We start from the raw sequence: 12,246 nt of genomic DNA, 5'->3' as shown, positions 1-12,246 counted from the left end.
AAGATCCGTCCAGACAAGACTTGGTCTGTAGAGGAGTAAAAAGGTTTTAGGAGCATGTTTACGTGAGAACAATTTGAAAGGCATTATCTGTTGCCACAGAGAATTTGGCTTAGCACTAGCTACACAACAATCTCAGCGCATCTCAGAACTAGAGGAACAGAACCAAGAGCTACGTGCTAGGATATCTGCTTTGACAAAGAAATTAAATCGCAACAAAGCTTCAGAAAAAACGGAGATGGAAGTTAGTCAGCCTGATAGCACTTATCCTGACTCGCAAGCTTTCCTTGAAACTGAGGTAGCCCTCACATCAGTAACTGAGGTGTCTGTAGATTCAGTGAAGGTGTGTGGTGCTAGGAGAAGATCTCAGGGAATTGAGGGAATTGAAAGTGTTCCTCCCAACTCTTCTGTTTTCCAGGTCCAAACAACTGCAAAAATGCTTGGACCTAAAGATATAGAGAAAACATCCCAGAGCTTACCCTCAGCACGTACACATTTTCCTGAATTTAGAAGAGCCTTAATTAGCAAAATGCGTCTCTACGACATGTCGTTGGCAGAAGTCACACAGCCAATGTCACAAATTCTAACCAAATCTGAATTCAATAGTTTTGAGTCAGCTGTTACTTCTGAGCTACAACATGCCAGTAAAGATGAGCTGAGAGAAGGAGTTCAGAAAGAAGGACAGAAAAAGCCTTGCCTTTTCTAGATCTAACTTGGTCTATCAAAACTCTCATAACTAACCTAAACACACTAGCTACATGGGAAAGAGACTCTGATGTTAAAGCCAGAGTAAGGATTGCAGCAGCGTCCTTTAAGGTCAACACAGAGAACCGGCAGAAAGGTAAATGTCCTAAGAGGAGGGCAATTGCCATTACTGTGGGAAATCTGGACACTGGATGAAAGAGTGCAGGAAAGGCAAAAAGACTTTAGGAGAAATGAACAGCTTTACCCAGCTCCTACTCAGTCTGCTAGCTACTCTGAAGCAGCCCCTGCCCACTTTACCCAACTGTTGGAGCAGTTTGCTCAGGTGTTAGCTGTTGAGAGAATGCTAGTTAAGTACACTCACAGCCTTCAAAGTTATGCTACAGCACACTCCAATCACACCCATCCTCTATGTTATGATGTTTGCTACGACTGATGTTTCATTGGAGGATGAAGATGTTTTTACAATAAAGGTTTACAAATCACTTACAGGGACAGACTAGGACACATAGACCAGTGAGGAGCCCAGGGAAGAACCGAACGCAACAGGCCTCGGGGGCCGACCCCTGCGGTGAAGATTATCCTCATAGGTTTTTCCCCGTCCACTAGTCCATCCTTACCTCACTGGTCCATAGGTGTCAAATGACTGAAGACTAGGTCAACAAAACCACTATACGATCACCAGAAGTCAAAAAATGTCAATATGCACGAATACTGCTGGTCTGCTGTTTCTTTGTTTTCTTGTGTTTCCGGTACATGTCATCTCATATGCAGCACCCTGATTTAAAGTTTCACCTCAGACATCCATGAACAAGCTTCATGAGGACAAAGAGTCATCCGAATGAGTCTACAGGGGAAATGGACTACAGGAAACAGACGTCACAGTTATTCAGACGCCATGGGCTTCAGGACTTCCACTCTTATGCTACATGATTGTGTGCTACATCATGTAGTTTTGTACAACATATTACCATCCATGTCGTATTTGTCAAGAGTTATGGTTCTGAAAAGAACTATTACAAATTTTAAATTTGCATTACATTTGTGTTCTGTGAGATTCCAATATAACGGTATAAGCTAAATGTGTATTGTGATTTACATGCTAAGAGCAGGAAGCCCAAGCCCTGAGAAAGTTATCTTTTGTCTTTCAGTTCTTGAACATTTGGTAGGTGTCCCAAGTCAAGTGTGCTCTCTAGCACCTATGCATTTGAAAGACACTTGGATGCTAAATAGATCAAGGATCGGAAAGTTCCTGTTCTGGGCTAAGTTCCTGTTCTGCATTTGCATACTTTTAGTTTTAATGGTCTCCACCTCTATGTACTGCTCCCCTTGAAACATATATATATATATATATATATATATATATATATATATATATATATATATATATATATATATATATATATATAGGTTTTAGTTAGATTTTTTAGATTTTTTTCTTGGAGATTTCTTGAAGATTTTCTTGGAGATTTGATTGACGATTTTCTTAAAGATTTCTTGAAGACTTCTTGCAGATGACTACAGCAACGAAATAAAAACAAACTCCTGCTTTACCAAGACTCTCCTGATCTCTTCTTAAAAAGAAGCTAAAAAAGTTCTCAACATATTCAAAAATATATTTAAGTAGTATAGAATAGAATAGAACAGTTTAAACTGTATTCATGATGAATCTTCCTTAAGAAACATAGAAAAATCAACCTGGTCGATCTCCATTAAACTGCATTCAGTCTAAGACACGGAATATTACACACTGCTTTTGATCAATGTCATTCATCTCAGTCTAAAAGACAGATATATAACTTATTAATCAAGTGGTGTAAAAGGCTGGAAGTGAGGTTATAAATATGCTATGATCTCTAAATAAATAATTAAATTGAGGAAAATTAAAAACAGCCCATTATTAATCATAAATGACTTGATGAGCGTTTGTGATATTCAGATGTGTCAGAAATGATCTTTCAGCTCCATCTGTTGTTTATATCAATCACTGTGTTACAACAACGAGGAGTGAAAGTATTGAAATTAAATGAAATTTTATAAATAGGTATAGAATCATATGTGTTTATGGCTTTTAAAATATCACCTTTCATCTTCACGTTAGGTCAGTTTTATCAATTAAAGAGTAAAACAGCAAATAAAACGTAAAATTGCGAATAAAAACTATAGATTAAGAAGCAGTAGAATGCGAAGAATAAATGACCAGTCATATGAAATCACTATTAACAAAATGAATGAGTACTACAGAGGTGCACAGGAGAGCACAAAGTGACTTGTAGATGTATTTCCAGACGTTTAATGAGGCTCGGAGGTGACATGAGTGCAATTAAATATAATTCTTGTTGAGATGAATGTTTTAAATCTAAAATTCTGAATACGGAAATATGAAATGAAATCATACAAATATACAAATGAAACTAAAACTGCCAGCAGGTGGCGGCAAATCACTGATTTTTATCACTGAATCGTTCATTCAGTTGATTCGTTTAAACGGATGATTCATTCAGGAGTCTTTATGAATGGACAACTGAATCATTGATTCGGATTCATTTAAAAGCGCACATTAATATAAAAACGAAACTTAAAAACTATTTAAAATGACGAAAAAATGATGTTACAACTATTATAAATGTTATATTATAATAAACGAATAAGTGCTGAGACGCAGCTGGCGGCGCTGCGTTCACGTTTTAGTTGCTATGGCGACGCCAGTTGACTTCTGACCGAAAATATAAACATTCAAACCCATCGCTATCTGAGACATTTAAGGAGTATTTTCTGACAGATCTTGTGCTTTCTGAAGCTCATCGGAGGATTCCTGACAAGAAGACTTTTATTTCAGGCGGAGATTTTCTTTGACGAGAGTTTTAACTTAAGTTATTTGCTTAAAAACACTAACGTTAACTTAATCTTATTTCTGCAGGCACTTTTGTTCTCGTATCATTTGGAGTTTGTCGTTTTGTTTACTTTGTTTATTATTTTTAATTTTGTGTTTATTTTTTTAAAAGAGTATTTAATTTTATTTAATTTTTTTCCCCTGTTTTTTGTTTGGAGGAGGTTGTCAATGGCTCACATGAGTGAAAGACGAGGTATGTGTTTTAATTCATAATTATTATGGCTATTTATTATGGTATGTATGGTATTTACATGATAAAGCGTGTGCAAGTTAACCTATTATTTTGCCCAGCTAAGTGATCATGTGAATATTTTTCCCATGTCCCAGGTTCAAAATGGTTGTCTTAAGTATGAGTTTTATTCTGTTGTGATTATAAGGGTTTGAGCTACTTATTTATCAACAGAAAGTTGAAGAAAGTAACACATTTGACGTGAACACTGATGTTGATGACTGTATGAAGTATTGTAAGTGTGTAATATTTCAGCCACGGGCCGCTCCAGATCCAGGAGTGCTGCTTTCACTCAGACGGCCGCTCAGGAGGATGGGAGACGAGGCTCTGGTGATCGTGATCCGGATCCGCTGCCAAACCCAGAGCAGCCCCTGAGCCAAGAGCTACCAGGACACGTCGCACCTCTGCCTTCTGACTTGACACTTGTTTCTGTGTCCACAGGTCAGCCTCACAGGAAGAGGAAGCGGCAGAGCGGCGGCCAGGAGGATGAACAGACTTCCACCTCCAGCAGAAGACCAGCCAAACGCTCCGCAGAGGTCAGAAATATGCCCAAATATTAAAAGAACATCTTCTTCGGGTGCATTAAACTAACACTCTTTCACAGGTTTATGTTCTCTCTTGAAGACGTTTCTTGTGTGTTTCAGAAGCGTATGCCAAGGGCCCATTGCTGGGGCGAGGTGGATTCGGCTCGGTGCATGCTGGGATCGCGAGGTCCGACAGACTGCCAGTAAGACATTTCCTTCCCTGCTTCATTCAAACAGCTTTTAGAAATGGCGATATCAGCGAATGCGTGATTTACTGCGAGTTTATTTGTTCACAGGTTGCCATCAAGTACGCTTGTAAAAGCAGGTCGCCTGAGAAGCTGCAAGTTGTGAGTTGAGGGTGAATCCGTTGTTCTGTCTCATCTGCATTCAGCTCTGGATGTAACGGATCTTTGGTCTCTGCAGGAAGGTCAGGGTCTGCTGCCGCTGGAGGTGGCGTTGATGACCCTGGTCAATTCGGCTCCTGCCTGCCCAAACGTCCTGCAGCTGTTGGAGTGGTTCGACCATCGCAGAGCGCTACACCATGATCCTGGAGCGTCCCGTTCCCTGCCAAGATCTCCAGAGTTTCTGCGAGGAGAACGGATGTCTGGAGGAGAGTCTGGCTAAGAAAGTCCTGCTGCAGCTGATCGGCGCTCTGAAACACTGCGAGAGCCGCGGAGTCCTGCACCGGGACGTCAAACCGGAGAATCTGCTGATCTCCACAGACTCGCATGACATCAAGCTGCTGGACTTCGCTGTGGAGATCTGCTGCAAGACTCGGCCTACCGACACTTTGCAGGTTGCTTTGATCTCACTGCAGTGATCTGTGTTTGTGAACAGCAAAGGGAAGATTTTGATCGGACGTTTGTGGTCTTGTTGTGTCTCTCAGGCACTCTTGAATACGCCCCTCCTGAGTGGTTTCGGCGGCAGCGCTATCACGCCGGACCGGCTACGGTTTGGTCTGTCGGGTGACGCTCTACAGCATCCTGTGCGGCTGTTTCCCCTTCAGAGGAGCACGCCGGGTCACCTCCAAAAGCAGGCTGACCTTCCTAGAGAGCTGTCTACAGGCAAGAGACAGACATCACGTCCAGATCCAGGTGAAGCGTGTGCTTTTGTGTTGCTGAAGACTGTGTTCTGTGTAACAGAGTGCCGTCAGCTGATTCGCTGGTGTCTCAGTGCATCGGCATCAGACCGGCCCGGTTTAGACGACATTGAGAGCCACCCTGGTTACAATGAACAGGTGTAAGGCCAGTGACACACACTTTTCGATCGTGTCGTTAGGATCAGTCTAGATCAATGCTTTTGACTGTTGGTATAGGGAGAGCAGGAGTGACACAGGAAGTGCAGGGAACAGCTTCCTGGTCACCTCCAGAAATCGTCTGCTTCAGTCTGTGAGGGGCTCTGTGTGGATCCTGGAGGAGCTGAACACACAGCACCAGCAGAAACCAGAGCCAGAGATCGGATAAACTAGAAAAATAGGAGTTTTAACAATTAGAGCAGACAGTGTGTGAATAAGAATAACAGGAACAGACTGAGGCACTCGACTAATTGTAAATAGAATTAATACTGTTTATGTAATAGACTAAACTTTTCAGCTGGTTTGTAAAAAGGTTGTGCTGTGTCATCGGCTTGTGGTTTTATAAATTCATTGAATAGATTGTACATAATTATTACTTACATTCATTATGAATATCATTGAAACATTTGTTACATTTAACATGCATATATTTGTATAAAGCCCGTACATTTACAGAGGCAGGGTGTCATTCAGTGATACGATGTGTTTGGAGAGAGACTGACAGTATGTGTGTGTGTGTGTGTGTGTGTGTTTTTACCCTTTAAGTGATACATTCTGCTATTTTTAAGGCTTAGGATACAAAATATTGTATATTATACGTTTTAGTTTAAATTAATATGCGGTACAAATGAATAAACAGCAGTTTTGAAATGATCTGACATTGTTTGTTCATTCAGCAGTTAAACTGTGTAACTCCTAAAGGCAGTATATCCCAGTCTTTATGTATATTCAGTTTCATTATGTCAGCTTCACTGATAAAAGAAAGAGTTAAGAAAGGAATGAATGAAGGACAGAAAGAGAGTCAAGCAGTCAAGTCTGCTTTATTGTCAATTATACCACACATACAGTTCTTACATACAGAGAATTGAAATTGCGTTTCTCTCAGACCCTAGGTGCACAGTAAAGTAAAATATGAAATATGAAAATATCAAAAAGTTACAGATAAAACTACATATAAGAAACAGCTATACAATCACGCACAAGCTATACAGATATTGACAGTAGAGATAAATCAATAAAGGCACTTGGCAGATTTGAGTGAAACCAGTGCAAATAGAAAGTAGTGCAAACAGCTTGTCAGTGTAAATGTGCTCAGAGAGCAGGCCAGCGTTTAACTGGGCTCCTGGAATGAGAGGATGAGGGTCAGTGGTGAGTGGAGTCAAGGAGAGGAGGGTGGGACGGGAGAGAGTTCAGCTTCCTGACAGCCTGATGTATGAAGCTGTCCTTCAGTCTACTGGTCCTAGCCTGTAGACTCCGCAGTCTCCTCCCTGATGGCAGCTGTGTGTCGGGTGGGTAGGGTCACCTGCAACGTTAAGAGCTTTGTGTTGTAAATGTCCTGGAGGGAAGGGAGAGAGACACCAACGATCTTCTCAGCTGCTCTCACTATGCGCTGGAGTGTCTATCGGCAGGACGCGTTGCAGGCGCCGTACCACACAGTGATGCAGCTGGTCAGGATGCTCTCAATGGTGCCTCTGTAGAAGGTGCACATGATGGGGGCGGGGGCTCTGGCTCTTCTCAGTTTGCGGAGGTGCTGCTGTGCTTTCCTGGCCAGTGCTGTGGAGTAGTTTGTCCAGGAGAGGTCCTCTGTGATGTGAACACCCAGGAAGTTGGTGCTGTTCTCCACTCTCTCCACAACCGCAGAGTAGCATGCTGGGTGTTCACTCTCCTGAAGTCAACAACAGTCTCCTTCGTCTTCTCCACGTTCAGCCAGGCGGCTCACCTCGCTCCTGTAGTTTGTCTCATCTCTGTTGAGATCCACCACAGTCGTGTCATCCGCAAACTTAATGAAGAGATTGGAGCTGTGTGACGGAGTGCAGTCGTGGGTCAGCAGGGTGAAGAGGAGGGAGCTCGGCACTCATCCTTGAGGAGACCCAGTGTTAAGTGTGATGGTGCTGAATGTGTTACTGCCGACCCATGCTGCCTGAGGTCTCCGGGTCAGGAAGTCCAGCAGCCAGTTGCACAACGAAGTGTTAAGCCCCAGCCGAACCAGTTTGTCGAATCTGAATCTGCAGCTGCTGGAAGGGAAGCACAGACAAGAAGGTTCAATGATACTGACCTTGAGACAATGTCTGACTGAATTGTTCTGATGACACACACTCAGACCTTTATTATTAGGCTCCACTCACATTCATGTCAACTGTTGCTCTGTTACAGGACCTGTGTTACGAGGTTTGACCAGCAGGTGTCAGTCTGTCCTTCACGGCCGTCCTCTGCTGCTGTGTCCAAGAAAGACCCTGAATCCAGAGCAGAATCACTGCTGTCAGGTACTGAGTTATGTGTGCATAGCTAAGAACATGTGCACAAATGTGTGTGTGTGTGTGTGTGTGTGTGTGTGTGTGTGTGATCTCATTGTGTCAAAGAACTTAACTGAAACGCATGTGAAATGATTAAAGCTGCAGTGCGTAACTTTTTTTTGGTTAAAAATGCCCCAGAATCAATATTTGAGCAAGTACATAACCAGCTGGTGTTCAAAACGTTCACCTTACTTTAGCCCAAACGGTTAGCTTGTAATAATTTGGGCTGTCCCGAATAAGGATTTTTCTGGTTGACCAGTAATCAGTAATTTTAAGCATTAGTCGACTAATCGCACAATTATTAATAAACCATTCAAATGATCATTATTATGAGCCTTTAATTGCCCTCATAAAACCTTTAATTGCCCATAACCGTTCAAGCGCACAAGTTATGATTATGAAAGTGTCTAAACAGTAAGGAGACTACATTACCGTTGTAATATTTTGATAAAGTAATGTTTTCTTTGAAGTAGGTGACACAGACTTGTCATCTCTTCAGTAGTGATCCGCCTGTATACATGTTTCATATGGATTACACGATCTGAGAATGCATGTAAATAAATGTAGCTTTTACAGACACTCTTATTTTACTCTTATTTGTTTGACCAAAAAAATGAGCAGTATCTTAAACACAAGTGAGCCTCTATCTGTCTCCACATTTCTCTGGGTTAACATTAGATTGAGTGGCCATGTAAAGTTGCTAATACTTACATATTTTTGTTTCAAAGCAGCTTGGCATTATAATAAACAGGCAAAAATTCCATGAAAAACTCCATGAAAGCTCCTCTATAGAACACAATATTAAGAGAGAGAAAGGAGGGGAGATCATGCTGGAAAGAAAATCCTAGTCTTTTTTTCATCCTTCAGTAACTTCTCTCACACACTCCTAATGTGTGTCTGTGGTGTGTGTTGTGCAGATTCTTCTCGAGAAGACGTCTCTTCATGACGCTGTGCTGCACTGTCTGAGTCGATCTGACCGAGATCTGTCCAGATCTGAATTTATTCTGGTGAGACTGTCATCACATTGAACATACACAAGCTTTCTCACTCATGTCTTTACCGTTTCCCTCACATTCTTCACTTCCTGCTAATCCAGAGAGATTCGACGTGCATTGTTGCATTCTGGGTTCAGAGGGGTTTGACTCGGAACACAGCGCTGGGATGTAGACGTCAAAGAGAGCTGGAGGAAGGGATACGATTTCTTTGACAGTGGTGTGTGGAGTGTGCATCACAGACTGTTTGAAGAGTCACAGTTGTATCGCTTGTTGTGTTTCTATCCAATCGTTTGAATGATGTAACAAACTATGGTCTTTTCTAGCACTTTAGATATGGTTGCTTACCTGCGCTTAAAGAAGAGTAAAGAAAACCGTCTGACACAGAGGTATAATCAGCACACTCGTGCCCGAAAGAGAGCAGCACCGTCTCATGAAGACAAAACTAAAGGTATTTCGTATTGCTTGGTGGGAAAATACTCTCTTCCAGAGGAAAGTCTTATTGAGTACAGTGGCTAACTATCAGAGATTATATTGTAACCATGCAGCTGTCAGTATCAACATCAGATGTGCACTATAGATCCAATTTATTCTCTACCATAGAAGAGGAAGAACTGTTAAATCTTCTAAACCAACAACTTGTGTGTTAGACCCTATTTAATGTAAACTACTAAAAGAGGTGCTGTCAGATAGATCCTTTTCATAATATTATCAACTGTCATTAGGATATGTCCCAAAAACAACAACTAATTAATGGATTAATTACAGACCGATCACAAATCCTGCTTTTGTCAGAGATACTAGAAAAGGTAGTATCCTCACAACAATGTTCCTTCTTAGAGAAAAAGGGTATCTGTGAGGATTTGTAAGGTGCTGTGTGTCCGTTTTTGCCTAATGCCAAAAATAACATGTTTGTAGTCATAGCTGTTTCTCTGAGAAATAATGCTTGACTCTGAAATGTCTCTGGGATGCCTTTGTTTTTGCAGTACCCTATTAAACCACTAGCTGTCAATCTTGCATACTGCACCTTTACGTAAATGCTGTACTTTTGAACCATTTAATAATATTTCAGGGTTTACACACACACACACACACACACACTAGACTATTTTAAGTAGTATAGCTATTTTCTATTTTCATAATAAGACAAAATGTTCTTGATGATCAAATCAGCATATTAGAATGATTTCTGAATGATTGTGTGAGTAATGATGCTGAAAATTCAGCTTTGCATCACAGAAGAGAAACATTTTAACATGTTTTTGTTGTATTACAAATTTATAAAAGGTTAAACACAGATTCCAATATAACGGTATAAGCTAAATGTGTATTGTGATTTACACGCTAAGAGCAGGAAGCCCAAGCCCTGAGAAAGTTATCTTTTGTCTTTCAGTTCTTGAACATTTGGTAGGTGTCCCAAGTCAAGTGTTCTCTCTAGCACCTATACCTTGGAGATTTCTTGGAGATTTGCTTGAAGATTTCTTCTTGCAGATGACTACAGCAACGGAATAAATACAAACTCCTGCTTTACCAAGAATCTCCTGGTCTCTTCTTAAAAAGAAGCTAAAAAAAGTTTCCAACAGTTTTGGTGCTGGAGCTGCTCACCTGAATCCAGACTGAATCCAGCAAAGATCTGACTTCGTTCCAGACTGAATCTTTCAGTACAACCAAAGGTTGGTGAGTGTAACTCTATCCAAAGCACCATTACAGACCAGTACATGTACACCTCTGCGCCACCAGAGAAGAGTTAACAGACAGCTGTAGGGTTTGGTTAACTAGGTTATCCTCTAAAAATTAATTTTAGGGAAGAATTGGTAATCCTCCGTTTCAGACAGGGAAGATTGGCATTACATGCTAATATTTGTTATCCTTTGTTTTTGTTATCCTCTGTTTTAGGCAGGAAGGTTAGCATTACATGCTACTATTGCTATCCTCTGTTTTAGGCAGGAAGTTTGTAATAGTTATTCTCTGTTTTAGGCAGGGAAGAATTCGTCATTCTCTGAACCAACAGGGAAGATTGGCATTACGTGCTAATATTTGTGTCGTCCTCTACATTGTTAGAGAAGGTTAACCATAGTTGATCTGTGTTAACAAGTGTACCCTCTGTTGATCAGAGACGTTTACTTACGTTGTTTTACTTGTGTAAGTAACAAAAAGAAATTCTTACAAAATGTTCAAAACGAATGCTAGATTGATTCCCACAACTGAAAAAGGTGGTCTCGCAACTCCTTTGTGGTCAGATAGCAAATTTAGGCATGCAAATGGACCTTATAATTACTGAGGAAGTTAGACAAGAGCTAACTCAGAAATATAAGATCCGTCCAGACAAGACTTGGGTCTGTAGAGGAGTGTAAAAAGGTTTTAGGAGCATGTTTACGTGAGAACAATTTGAAAGGCATTATCTGTTGCCACAGAGAATTTGGCTTAGCACTAGCTACACAACAATCTCAGCGCATCTCAGAACTAGAGGAACAGAACCAAGAGCTACGTGCTAGGATATCTGCTTTGACAAAGAAATTAAATCGCAACAAAGCTTCAGAAAAAACGGAGATGGAAGTTAGTCAGCCTGATAGCACTTATCCTGACTCGCAAGCTTTCCTTGAAACTGAGGTAGCCCTCACATCAGTAACTGAGGTGTCTGTAGATTCAGTGAAGGTGTGTGGTGCTAGGAGAAGATCTCAGGGAATTGAGGGAATTGAAAGTGTTCCTCCCAACTCTTCTGTTTTCCAGGTCCAAACAACTGCAAAAATGCTTGGACCTAAAGATATAGAGAAAACATCCCAGAGCTTACCCTCAGCACGTACACATTTTCCTGAATTTAGAAGAGCCTTAATTAGCAAAATGTCTCTCTACGACATGTCGTTGGCAGAAGTCACACAGCCAATGTCACAAATTCTAACCAAATCTGAATTCAATAGTTTTGAGTCAGCTGTTACTTCTGAGCTACAACATGCCAGTAAAGATGAGCTGAGAGAAGGAGTTCAGAAAGAAGGACAGAAAAAGCCTTGCCTTTTCTAGATCTAACTTGGTCTATCAAAACTCTCATAACTAACCTAAACACACTAGCTACATGGGAAAGAGACTCTGATGTTAAAGCCAGAGTAAGGATTGCAGCAGCGTCCTTTAAGGTCAACACAGAGAACCGGCAGAAAGGTAAATGTCCTAAGAGGGAGGGCAATTGCCATTACTGTGGGAAATCTGGACACTGGATGAAAGAGTGCAGGAAAGGCAAAAGACTTTAGGAGAAATGAACAGCTTTACCCAGCTCCTACTCAGTCTGCTAGCTACTCTGAAGCAGCCCCTGCCCACTTTACCCAACTG

This window comes from Puntigrus tetrazona, unplaced genomic scaffold (assembly GCF_018831695.1).
Source record: "Puntigrus tetrazona isolate hp1 unplaced genomic scaffold, ASM1883169v1 S000001140, whole genome shotgun sequence".
NCBI classification, from domain to species: Eukaryota; Metazoa; Chordata; class Actinopteri; order Cypriniformes; family Cyprinidae; genus Puntigrus; species Puntigrus tetrazona.
This window is presented reverse-complemented; position numbering follows the sequence as displayed.